The following is a 13,995-nucleotide window of genomic DNA, read 5'->3' as shown; positions in this document are numbered from 1 at the left end:
GTCCATGGCGTACGAGGCTTCGCATATGAGCTTCAAGAGCAGCTAAGACACATTCTGATAGAAGTCATGACAGTGGACACCTCTGTGGTGAAGACCGACCAGAAAAGAACATGGAAAAACTTTCTGGGGTGGTGGGAGCACTCTAAGTCTTTATCCTTTTATCTTTGGCAGTCACCCAGCTATAAACAGGCTGAGATGTACACAAGATTTTTACACTTTATTGTATGTAAATTATACTTCAGTTCTTCAAAGGCAAAGAACAGAAGGGGGTGACTCAGCAGTGGGCATCCCCCAGTGGGCTGAACCCTTGAGATTTTCCCAACATTGTTAAAAAAAAATACAGTTTTTAACTTAGAAAGCCAGGAAAAGGTAAACAACATCACCAAAATGTTCTTTAAAAACAAGACAAGTACAAAATACTAGCGCTAATTTTTGTATACACCAGTTCCTCTCTATTTTGTTAATGATGGAGATGAGCAATTTTTTTTTCTTGAGTAGGCTCCACACCCAGCGTGGAGCCCAACACAGGGTTTGAACTCACGACCGTAAGATCAAGACCTGAGCCAAGACCAAGAGCCACCCAGGCTCTCAAGAACCTCATCATCTAAACGGAAGCTGTAGCATCTTTTATAATATTAAGTTACATTTACTGAGTGCCATCTATTCACTCTATATGCTAAAGAGGTCTGAGTGCTTCGTTCTGCATGGAGCACTGGGTGTTATACACAAACAATGAATCATGGAACACTACATCAAAAACTAATGATGTAATGTATGGTGATTAACATAACATAATAATTAAAAAAATGGTAAAAAAAAAAAAGAAGAGGTCTGAGTGCTTTATTTATATTAACTAATTCAGCACACTTACAACCAAAAGTCAGGTTAAATGACTTGCCCCAAATCACAGTATGGTAAGAGTTCCCACCTGGTTTGGCCTACATGGCATCTTATTATTTATACTTTTCATTTTTTTTAAATTTTTTTATTACCCTGCTTCTCTCCTGTGCTTGTTAGTTTCTCCTGCTGGTTCACTTTGACCTGCCTGCCCAGGAATATCAGTGTTCCACAGGATTTTTCTCATCTTTCTCTTCAAACTCTCAGTCCTTCCTGAAGACATCGTGTATTACCAGGTTCAACCAGCATGTACTCTGCTCTCTGCTGGATATGTACATCCACCTGCATTTTCCAGAAGCACTTCTAACCTCCCTGGTCTGTAACTTAATGCAGTATCTTTGTCCCAAAACTCGCTTGTCCACCGGTTCACGTTGGGCCTTCTACTCAATTGCAGTCTGTGGTGACCACCCTACACCCATGACCACCCCACACCTGGGTCCTCCACAGTTAGTGCTCCAGGACTTTCTGTGCCTGTGCTCTCCCTTCGCTCAACCCCACTGACATCACTCACCTCAGCTTTCATCATCTCTTGCCTAAATTTCCAGAAGAATCCCCAATTTCACCGGCCAAAATCCACTCTCAGACCATGGAGCACACACAGGGGACTTTCTAAACTTCCAGTCCCATGATTTTAATTCCCTGTTTAAACAGCCACACTTGCTATGGGATCAAGTCTACACTGGTGAGCCTACTGTGCAAGACTTCTGCCCTCAAGCCCAGACCTCCAACTCTGAACGTGTCAGCACTGGGGGCGACCGAGGCCCTCCCAGGTAGGTGAGCAGAGTAGAAAATGGAATCAGGAGCAGCCCTGGTAATGAGAATAGGATCTGTAGGTAGAGGAGGCATGGAGATTGTTCTGAAAGTCAATGGGGTTAGTACTGATATATTTTTTTTTAATTTTATTATGTTATGTTAATCACCATATATTACATCATTAGTTTTTGATGTAGTGTTCCATGATTCATTGTTTCCGTTCACTCACATCCTTACTCTTCCCAGAGGAAGAACAAGTTCACCAGCTTGGCTTCAAACTAGATTCCCAGCTACCTCTCAGCCCCTCCACGCTACCCCAGGTGCACCCACGCGCTCTCTTCCTTGACAGAAGAACGAGAAAGAAGAAAGGTCAGGTTCACTGGTCACTTTCCATGAGCCGGTCTTCTCTGGGGATTCTCTATTTTCCCGCTAGTCCTCATTGTACACCACTCCTTCCCTCTGCCTATTTTCTGGTCCTAGGTTGGCTCATGCAATCCCTTTCCTCTGGCCTGATTCCATGGTAGAGGCAGGAAAGCTAAATGCTCCTGTGTTCCAATCTTCGGTGGAGCATGTGCTGGTCACGGGCCCCAGATCTGGTCCATACAGCATCAGCAAACACACACCGCAGCCTCCTCTTCTCCCTGGCCTTCTTGCTGCCTCGAATGCAGATGGGATGTTGGAGCTACAGCAGGAAAACTGGCCATGTGTCTGCTCAGGAACCCCCGTATGGCAGAGTCAGGGGTGGACGTGAAAGGGCCATACTGGCTGGGGACCGTCTGACTCAGGGCTTCCCGTGATGCAATGCAGTCAAGCCCTGTTTGTTTGTGGTATAGTGAGATGCGCTCCACGCAGCTGATACAGTCTTTCCCATCAACGAGGTCTGAGATGAGCATGATTATTCTTCACAGAGAGATTATTCTTGCAGCACAGACAAGGAACTTGCCTTGTCTGATGTATCTTGCAGTGAGATCTGAGCCCTTCTGTATGAAACAAAGAAGGCCATTTTCCTAGGATCCAGCCTGGTGTGAAATCCAGCAGTTGTTTTGTTCTTTTTGGGAGAAAGAGGCTAGGTGCTCAGAGGTGATGACACTTGCCAGAACCTCAAGCAGGTTCCTTCGATGTCTCTTTCCTAAGTCTGGTTAGACGCCAAATCGGTGCAGCTAATGCAGCCAACCATTGAGAAGCCTCTTGGTGTCTCAGTGCAAGGAGCTGTCCTAGACATTAGAGGGAAATTTTGCATCATTAAAAATACGGTGTTACTGGTTATAGATTTTCTCTGTCCTCACAGGTAACTTTATACACTACTTCTTAAATACCACAGCCTAATGGGTTGTGCCTCTAAAGATATGCATCTTACCCTAAAATTTGCTAATGTTACATTAAGGATATAAGAAAATGTGGCCCTGCTTGACAGCAGTCTTTGAATTATGACACCAGAATTACTGTGTTTTTTTTTTCAGTGTTCAATAATATAACCAGTTCCCCAAGCGTGCAAAAGTATTTCAATAAAAGAGACAGAAATTGCAGAGCCACTGATGCCAATAATCATTGTCAGAGGCTAAAGGGGACTGAGAGCCAAGCTGAGAGGTGAAGGAGAATTCTCTGCCATGCATTGGGGATGTGGCAATCCCATGCCCCTACATAAGGGAGCTCAAGGTTTCTACGCAGACACATCATTAAGAAAGGACCTGTCACCTCTGGACATCCCCCATACTTGGCCTCTTTCCCATCCTCACATATTTATCTTTTTTGACTCAGAGTTCATATCTCTGAAAGTTCCTGCTTCATGCCCACCTTGTTCCTAATCTCTGACGTGAGCTTTCACCTCTACTGCTGACCCACTGGGTCCACCCCTGGGGCTTATGCAGAAGTCCTCTCACCTCCTCCCTTGGGATCAAATGCAACACCCCATCTCCTGCTGAGGCTGAAGCATGGAAGTCCTGGTATATCCCAAAGAGCAGAACGGACCAAGTAGAGGTCTTGCCCTGTTGTGGCTGAGAGCATGTGTTCCCATCTGAGTCCCTGTATCTGTGATGTCATTTGATCTCTTTCTGTCAGGATGGCTGTACTGACAAAGAATTCCCTCAGTTACTGTTTGTCCCAGAAAGTCTTCATCTCTTCTTCAGGTCTGCTGCTTATTTTTGCTGCATATCTGGCAGATATTTTTGTGTTTATTAGCTTGTTTTACCTTTCAACACTTTAAGAATGCCATGGCTCTGTCCTCTTGCTCACATGATTTCTGATGAGAAGTCTGCCGTTCTTCTTATCCTTGTTCCTCCGTAGCTGATGCATGCCCCCGTGTGTCTTCAAGATTCTTCTTTGTCCTTGGTTCTCAGTAGCTTGAAAGTTATATGTTAGGTATGTGTGTATTTGCAGGTGTGTGTGTATCTGTGTGGGTCTGGTATTAATCCCAGTAGGTGTTCTTGGAACTTCTTAGGTCTGTGGTTTGGTTTGGTGGTTTGGGAAGGTGCTCAGACATCATTTCTTCAAATCTTTTTTTCTGGCCCTTTCTTATTAGACCTTTTTTTAAAGATTTTATTTATTTTAGAGAAAGAAAGTGGGGAGGAGGGGCAGAGGGAGAGAGAGAGAGAGCCTAAGCAGACTCCCCGCTGAGTGAGGAGCCCAACTCGGGGCTCAATCTCACGACCCTGAGATCATGACCTGAGATGAAACCAAGAGTCAGACGCTTAACCAACTGAGCCACCCAAGCCCCCCTATTAGACCATTTGATATTGCCTACAGTTCTTGGATGTTCTGTTCTTTTTTCTTTTATTTCTTCTGTTCTTTTTTGTCTCTCTGCACTCCAGTTTGGGAAGTTTCCACTGATCTCTATTCAAGTTCACAGATTCTCTCCTCAGCTGTGTTGAGTCTAATGATGAGCCCATCACAATAATGTGTTGTTTCTGTTGCTCTGTGTTTATTTCTAGCATTGATTGCCATTTGATTCTTTCTGCTACATTCCTGGAAGAAAACCTGCAAAAGAGTGAGAATCTCTCCTAAGACTCTGGCCCTTAGGAACTTCCCACCTTCAGCCTCTGAGAAGTCTATAAAATTTCCATTTTAATTTTTCTCTTAGTTTACATGGTACCCATTGGCTCCTGCATTAGGTAATCCAATGCTAGGGGCTTTTTCTCCAGATCCCAGGATGTCCATTTTCCTAGAAACCTCAATTCTCTGATGGGTCCAAAAACAGTTACTGATTTTCACTTTGTCCAAACTTTTTGTTGTCTTAAGTGTGGAAGTGATGACTTCCGGCTCTTTATGTGTCTGAGCTAGAACTGGAAATCTGTAAGTCTGTAGTGAACATTGAATGCTCAGTGTCATTCTATTTTACACCAGGATCAAGGAATTATGTCCTTTGAATAAGGAGTCAGGCGATGTTTTAGTTAGAAACAATGTTACTTGCACCATCACCTCCCATCGTGGGGACTAAATCACAGGGAGAAAAGTCAGGGATCCATGATTTGTGAGGAATTAGTAAAGGAGGTTTGAGACAGCTGGATTCACATGGATTTTTCCTAAACATTACAGCTTGAATGTTTTTAGGCTGAACAAAGACTAGAACTCCTATCCTGCCTTCAGGCTGGTATATTCTCCCCAAAGCAGTAACTACTTAAAATAATCATCTCTAAATGAAATTATTCTTATTTAGCACCTCAACATGCTTCATTTGAGGCTTAAAATATGAGTTAGTATTGTTTGTAGCTTAGAAAGCATTAATCGTGACAAATAAATGGTAAACACACAGTTGTGTGCTGTTGGGCATACACTCTACCAACACGGTGCTTTACCATCTTTTGGGGGCGGAAGATGCACAGAAGCAGAAGACAAGAAAATATCAAGAGCAGTGATGGACGAGGGAGTGTTAAATGCAGGCTTACTGCAGAACATATCAGCTGAAAGGCCCAATACTGAAATGTTGGAATTATGACAGATGAGGGTGTCCCATTCAGCCCGGTCGTTTGGGAGGGGTCACACAAAGGATTCACTCCTGCCTCTAGCCCTGTAGATGGAATTTTTCTGGGGAATTAAAAATAAAAGTAAGCAATCTAACTATCTGCCATTAAGGTAACCGGAAATAAATTTGTTTATTCAAAAAGGACATCATCAAAACTAGAGTTCCACACTGGGCCCGTAGTCCAGGTTTTCCCCAGTGAGCTGTCCTGGCGACCCCATGACCCACTTCCCTTATTTGCAGAATCTGCACAGACCCTCCCCTATCTGGATCTGTGAGGGCTCCCAGAGGAGCCTGAGAGAGGAATGGTGGCCAGCACCCCATGCAGCAGGAGACCAAGACTTTCTTTTTTATTTTTTTTGAGGATTTTTTATTTATTTATTTGACAGAGAGAGACATATCAAGAGAGGGAACACAAGCAGGGGGAGTGGGAGAGGGAGAAGCAGGCTTCCCGCCGAGCAGGGAAGCTGATGCGGGGCTCGATCCCAGGACCCTGAGATCATGACCTGAGCCAAAGGCAGATGCTTAACAACTGAGCCACCCAGGCGCCCCGAGACCAAGACTTTCTGCCCCACATGCTTCCTTTCCCATTCTGTGCAGTGCTGAGCGATGGCCACCCAACACACGCGTCACACTAGGCACAGAGCACTGGGGCTCATCCTGGGTGGGATTCAGGCAGCGTCCGACGGGGCAAAGTGAGAGACCAATTCTTTGACAGTTATGAGGTTTTTTGTTAATACCAAATTTTAATACCAATTGATACCACATTGAACACACTCAGTAGCTGGGGCTGTTCAGGTAGCTAAAGAGAGTCCTGCAACAAAAATACGCCCAGTTTCAGGGACTCATTTATGAGAATAACATTCAAATTATAAAATATTACGGGCATCTGAAAGAGAAGATTTTAAGTACATCTGTGTCTTTGTGTGTTTGCTCTCTGTGTATGTGTGTATTGGTATTAAGAGAACATCAGAGAATCCCAACAGTGATTAAGCTTCTTAAATTGTTTTCACTGAAAAGAGAAGTCTCAGTCCAATGATCTTCAGCAGATCTGCCATTTCTAACCCCTAATCTAAACTCTTAGTCTACTTGGCTTCCCCTTTCACTAATGACACCAAGCAAAGCCCACTGGCGGTGCCCTTTCAAAGGAAATACATACTAAGTATACCCATCACCCATGGCCAAAATATCTGCTACAGGCACATGGCTCCAACATCCTTAACGTGCCCTTGGCCAAGAGAAAGATAGTAGCATGTGCCATGTTACAGCACGTAAAGAGGTCCATCCTCACAAATCTTTCTTCGTCTCCAAAAACCCTCATGGCTCCGAATGCATTTGTCATTCTATGAAAAAGCACACCGTGGAACATTCCACCACTGTCAGTATTTACCCTCTGTCTTTTCTTTTTTTTTTTTTAAACATAAACAATGAGTTCACAAATATCAGTTTTCAAGATACCTATTGATCCATGAGTAAATTTCTGAAAGGCCATAGGAGAACCTTGGTAGTATAATCTCTAAAGCTTTTAGAACCCTCTGCTTTGCAAGGAACGAAATCTTAGCTTTTCACACTGGGCACCATAATACAGCAACATTGCATGAGGGACCATGAGTGGAGAAGTTATGTTTCGTGAGTCCTAGCTAGTGTCATTCTGTCACGTAATGCTCAGCGTGACTCCATCACATAGGATGCAATTTCTAATTTCAAAAGGAGAAAGGAAGTAATTTCAAGTAGCCCCCGGGCACTGAGGTCCCTTGAGTAAGGCATAAATTCTGTGTGATTTAAGCACAGGTCTGCTGGCTTGAGAGCCCATGCGTGTGAAATGCATTCTATCCTATCCCAACATTAAAGGGGTTCATCATAACAGCCTGGAAAAGTTGGAGGGCGACAAATATTCCTAATGCCTCCTATTTTCATAGGTAAAACATCTGACTTGCACGCTAGACCTACCCAGGATCCTGGGTACTTCAGAAGTGAAGGAAGAAAAGCCCAGTGTGGTCTGCACCCCTTCCAGACCTGGCCCTTCTGCATCCCCCTGCCATCCATCGCAGCACTCACACACCTCACACAGCCACACACTCCGTCCTCTGCTAGAGTGATGCCCTTGAAATGCTATTCTCATCCCCAAACATGTCTCCACCGTCTGCCTGGAAAATCCCACTCAAGCCTGACACCTCACTTAAGCCTCACCTTTTTCCTGAAGACAATGAGTCTTCCTTCTGTGTTCTCACAGAAGCATTTTAAATATCCATTTTATTCACTTGTACCAACTGAATGTCAGGATTATGACGGTCCATTGTGTATCTCCACAGCCTGGCATTCAGCTCAGGACACAAAAAGAGTTTGGTAAGGCTTCCGGAGACCAAAACGTCAGACAGTAACCCCCACAGACCTTGACAACAGCATCCATGTGCCACGACATCCATCCGTCAACAGCTCACTTTGCTATTCTTCTCTTCTTCTCATTCCCCCAATGTTAATAAGAAACACTTCAGTTAAGTGCTTAATAAACAGGCAATTACTAAGAAGGCATTTGAGGTCTGCTCTATTATTGTCTCTAACAAAAAAAACGATCTAGCGAGAGGTACAAATAAAACTCCAACATTTAAGGATCATGACAGGCTATTCAAGATTATTCCATGTCATGTGCATTCCCTGTTTAGCGGGTTGTGCTCTTTGCTAATTGGTTTGGGAGTCATAGATGAACGATTAATACCAAACACCTTTTCTGAGAGCTAACTGACACCAGTAAGGAAGTCACACAGCACTGAATTGGGTAATTTCACAAAGTACCTTGTCTTCATTGGTCTGTTTATACTTGGGTGTGCTGATTTGTTCAGACTGACATCATGTGTAGAAAACAGGAGAACTTTGATGCCCATTGACCTTGGAGGGGCCTTCTTCTCATCATCTATTAATCCCGACTGAAACCCCCAGCCCTCTGCGGTGAACCCCTGCACCCCGCTCTCAGGAGGGTATCACAGAGATCAGACCTAGAAGTCCCAGGCATGGAAGCAAGTCTGACTCTGTGACTTACTAGCTGGTGCAGTTGGCTCAGCTTCTCTGGGCTTCAGTTTCTCCTCGATAGAATTGGAGAAGTAAGCCTACATAATAATCTCAAATGTTTTTAAATTTTTTTCATTTATTCTAGCTTGTAGTGATTGCATTTGTTTCTCTCTTAACATTTTGTTTTATCAGAATAACACACGTTTGGGTTTTAAAATGAAACAGAGCTCTCCCGAATTCCACCTCTTTCCACCGCTAATTCCCACTGCTAGGGGCAAGGACTTTAAGCTTTAGTCTTTTCTTCTGGTTATGATGTACACCTGAATTCCTTTTTTAAAAATATTTTATTTATTTATTTGAGAGAGAGAGAGAGAGAGTGAGCAGGGAGGGGCAGAGAGGGAGGAAGAAAGAATCTCAAGCAGACTCCACACTTAATGTGGAGCCCGACACAGGGCTCAGTCTCAGGACCCTGAGATCATGACTTGAGCAGAAACCAAGAGTCGGACGATTGACCGACTGTGCCACCCAGACGCCCCTACACCTGAATTTCTAAATATTGGCATACACCATGAATTCTTCTTGCTCAGTTTTGAGCATTGGCTACTGAAAATGAGGATTACATTGTTAGATACCACGCACATGCACACACGCACACACATGTGCAGCATGCTTCATGTCTTCCCATCTTCCCAGTAAAGTTTTGATTAGATCAATATTCTATATCATAATTCTATCACTAAATGTATATTATCCACTCCTGATTAATCGGATATATCTGAGTAAAATTATACTTCATATGCATTTTTTATCCTCATCTCACCCTACATTTCAATTTTTTCTACTCTAAACTTCCTCATGAGTCATGGCCTAAGTCCAGCTTCCTCCAAGCTTTACAGAGCCTTTCCGTGAGGTATCAGTGAACGGGTCATAAGAGACCCTGAAAGCCCAGGCTCCCTGCAGCTGGGATCTTGGTTGGGCCATGGCATGGGCTGGGTCCAGAAGTTCCACCAGGAATGCAATCAGGAGGAAGGAATCTCTCCATATTTATAGCTCTGTATCTCGTCATGACCCAGTTTGAGCTCTCAGAAACAGGGGGCACAGGACCACATTTCGGTGGAGAGGGAAATGAGAGTCCTCATATGATGGAGGAAGCTGAAGGAGGTCGTGGTTGGCCGACATAATCCAACTACAGGCAAGGACACGGGCAGGAGGCTTGGGTGCCTGTCCCCTTTATGATGGCAGCATCGATGTGCCTTTTCCTGGGACAACCTGCTTGGACAGGTGCACGCCTGCACCTGGGCTTCCCTCACTGCTCTCCCCGAAGTTCTCTTGTATCTCCCATATGGCATCTCCTCCACCCTGGCTTCAGCACGGGCTTCACCCTCACTTTATTCCCTCTGTTTGGTAGAGCACATCCTCTACCAGCTGATTAAGAAACAGTGAAGGGAGATAAACTGCAGAGACCTTGCATGTATAGAAATATTTTTATCCACTCTCATATTGAAGTTGTGCATTGGCTAAGTCTAGAGTTATGGATTTGATATGATTTCCTACAGCACTATGAAGTCATTGCTCTCAAATATGACATCTGAAATCATTCAAATTCTTGACTGTTTTGGCACAGCCTGGAACCTTTGGTGCCTTGGGAATTATGTCCACGAATCTTTCATCCTCATCTAATGAGAGCATATTCCCTTCTACTTCAGCATGGGCTGGACTGTTCTATGTTCTCTGTTGGCTTCAGTCCAAATTGGTCATTTCTTGAGATACACAGTTCACCCTTGAAAATGCAGGGGTGAGGGGCACCCACCTCCTGCACAGTCAAAAATCCATGTACAACTTTTGACTCCCCCAAAACTTAACTACTAACAAAAAGCCTACTCTTGACTGGAAGCCTTACCAATAACACCAATAGTCAGTCAACAAAACCTTAACAAAAAATTTCATATCGCACTTTTGGCTTAATGTTTGTACCCCCTTTTCCTGGCTCTATCCAGGAATACAGTTTGAAAGCATTTCTTTATTTGGGCATTATTTTCCAAATGGTTGCTGCTTATGAGGTCATGTGAGAGGAAAGAAAGATGTCGTAACTTGACGGTTTTGAAAATTCTTAGCCTCTCCATAGAGTATACTAGTTACCCCAAACTTACCTCTTCCTGCTTTCCATACATGTTACACATTGGACCTCTTGGATTGGTCTTTTAATTTCTCTGTTCCTTCTTCCTTCTGTCTCTTTGCTCTTTCAGCAAATTCCTGATTCATCTGCTCTACCCCTGCCTCTCCCTGGCCCCTCCATCTTCACTCTGGCTACTCCATCTTCAACACCCAAGCCTCCTTCTGTTCTCGAAATACAAACTACCCTTTGAGCCAGATTGCAAAATCATAGCCCAGGGGTCGAATCTGGCCCACCAGCTGATTTGTAAGCAAAATTTTATGGGCACACAGTTCACTCATTCATGTAAGTGTTGTCCAGGGCCATTCAGGCCACAGCAGGGGGGCTGGGTGGTGGCCCAAGGCCTGAAAATGGACTCTGGCTCTTTCCAGGAAAAGTGCGATGGCTTCTCTAAGAATTCCGATAGTATGTTACCACCTTCTTCCCTCTGCTTTGTCTCTGTTTTCTCCAGGTTGCTTTTTTTTCCTTTATTTTTGTTTGTTTGCCTGTTTGTTTAGGTTGCAGGTAAGAGGATCCTCTGAGATATCTGCAGATCTCTGTGAGCCACCACTGCCCATCTGCTCACACCCGAGAACGCTGAGTGACGGCACGCTCCACATCGGTACGGTCACGACCTCTGGGCCAGACCGTCTCCTTCACTGTCTTCTCAGTCTGTCCTGGCACCACCACTGGGAATTTGCATCTGCTGAGAGACACAGATGTCACTTTCAATGGTACAAATGGAAATTGGAGTTGCTAAAGTAGGAGTGTTGTTGACATCATAAATACATTTGCAGAGAAGTTAGTCAGCAGAGTCTATGGTCATTTGAGATGTCACATTAATAAAGGAGTATTATTCATGAATTATATAAAACTATCACACAAAGATTATTTTTTGGAACAGTAAGGGCATATTATTATTGTTTTTGTGTCACTATTTGTAGGGTCACAGCCCTCTCAGGAGCTGTCCTGGTGCAATCTGAAACTAACCCCAGTCACAGAGGGGATTCACAGCAGACAGTGACCAAAGAGGCAGGGTCACTCCGGGCTGGCAGGTGGCAATTTCAATAATAATGAAGAGACCTTACATCCGAGGCTTGTCTTGGGCAGCAACAAGATGAATGGATCCCCACACCCACACCCACAAAGAGGCCCTAACTTGGTTTGGTCACGTGTACCCTGTAGATATATTTTTTTTAAAGATTTATTTTCTTTGTTTATTTGAGAGAGAGAGGGAGAGAGAAAGAGAGAGAGAGCATGTGAGCAGGGGCAGAGGGAGAGACAATCTTAAGCATACTCCCCCTTGAGCTTGGAGCCCAACATGAAGATTGATCTCACGCCCCAATATCATGACCTGAGCCAAAATCAAGAGTGGGACATTCAACCAACTGACACACCTAGGTGCCTCTGGTGTAGGTATTTTCAACATCATGTCACCATCTCAAGGATGTGTCCTTGGAGCAGCCTCTGGGAGCATGATAGGCAAGGGGCATCCACATTCCAAGGATAGGGGAGCAGGTGAGGAGCCTCCAAGTGCCCAAGGTCCAGTTCATGGGTCCAACCACAGTCATGTGTTTTTGATCACGTTCCCCAACATTCTACCAGCTGACCTGCTCTTACAATCTCACACATCCCCCTCTCTTGCAACGTGTCCTGATCTGTCAGCAAGGGGTTCCACTAGCTTGGAGGGGGCTCTTGTGGCTGCTGTCTGGCTATATTGGAGGTAGATGCCATAGCAACAATGCAGACACATGCAAGAGAAAACGCAGATTAAGACAATTTTTAAACTCAGTGACAACTTTTTGCACCAAGGGCCCCAGGATTCAAACCATTGATTTATTAAATTCCTAGGCTGGGGGTTGGAGCACTCAGGGAATTGACTTGTGTCCTCATCTGATTTAATAAAGATGATGCACTAACAGACTCATCAGATATGAACACACAACATTCTATTTGGGTAATGATACAGGTGCCTCCTTGAGGGGCAGTAACAATGTCCAAGGCCATCCTATCCTGAGCACAGCTTTTCTTATTACAGACATTTCAGTGTTCAGGAAGGACAAGCTTTGTTGTCTGACATTCAGGGCTTGCTGAGTGAATTTAGTGAAGGCTTCTATGTGGGCTACAATGTCCTCCAAGCCTATGGAGGGAACAAAGACAGAGGCCAAACGATCAGACCAGAGAAAGACAGGGTTTACCTGGCCTTGAGAAGAGGGAGGTTGGCAACTTTAGAACCTTGACTTGGTTGTGAACACCATACATGTTGGCCAGGAGAGGCAGCATTATCAGACATGAGGAGATGGACTGGGGGTGGGATATGCCAAACCAGGAGCCCCACCTTCTCCTCTGTCTCAAGGTGTTTCATTTCAGGCACAGGGCAATTCAACAGGTCCAGCTGGTAGCAGGATAATGGGATCCCAGGGGAGATCAAGTGGTTCCCCTTCACCCAGGGCTGAGGAGAAACTCACCAACCTTGGTGGAACATCCCATTGCAAATTCCTGTAGGTAAATCCTTTCACAGGTGTGATGGGGCTTGGTGTGCACAACAGAGTAGAGCGTTGATCCATGGTAGAGTCGGGACAATGGCTGTTTCCCATGACTTCCACACTGTTTTGGTGTTGGATTTCTTGGCAGGGGTCCCCACTCTGGCATGTGGGGCAACAGATCCTACTGGTTGATCACTTAAATGTATTAAAGCCTGGGGGGCACCTGGGGGGCACCTGGGTGGCTCAGTTGGTTAAGCATCTGACTCTTGATTTTGGCTCAGGTTGTGATCTCAGGGTTGAGAGATAGAGCCCTGCTTCAGATCATGCTGAGCATGGAGTCTCCTTAAGATTCTCTCTCTCTGGGTACCTGGGGGGTTGGGGTGCAGTTCAGTCAGTTAAGCATCTGCCTTTGGCTTAGGTTCTGATCCTGGGGTCCTGGGATTGAGTCCCGCATCAGGCTCCCTGCTGAGCAGGGAGTCTGCTTCTCCCTCTGCCCCTCCCCCACTTGTGCACACATGCTCTCTCTCTCTCTCAAAAATAAATAAATAAAATCTTAAAAAAAAAGATTCTCTCCCTCTCCCTCTGCCTTTCCCCTGCACCACTCACGCTTGCTCTCTCTCTTTCTCAAATAAATAAATAAATAAATGTATTAAAGCCTGGACAGTACTTTAGTCCACCTGGCCAAGGTGGTTTTACCTGTTAACAATTTAATTTGCTGCTTTAATATTTTCCCTTTTCCCTTATCA

The sequence above is a fragment of the Phoca vitulina genome, unplaced genomic scaffold, assembly GCF_004348235.1.
Source record: "Phoca vitulina isolate PV1807 unplaced genomic scaffold, GSC_HSeal_1.0 scaffold44, whole genome shotgun sequence".
NCBI classification, from domain to species: Eukaryota; Metazoa; Chordata; class Mammalia; order Carnivora; family Phocidae; genus Phoca; species Phoca vitulina.
This window is presented reverse-complemented; position numbering follows the sequence as displayed.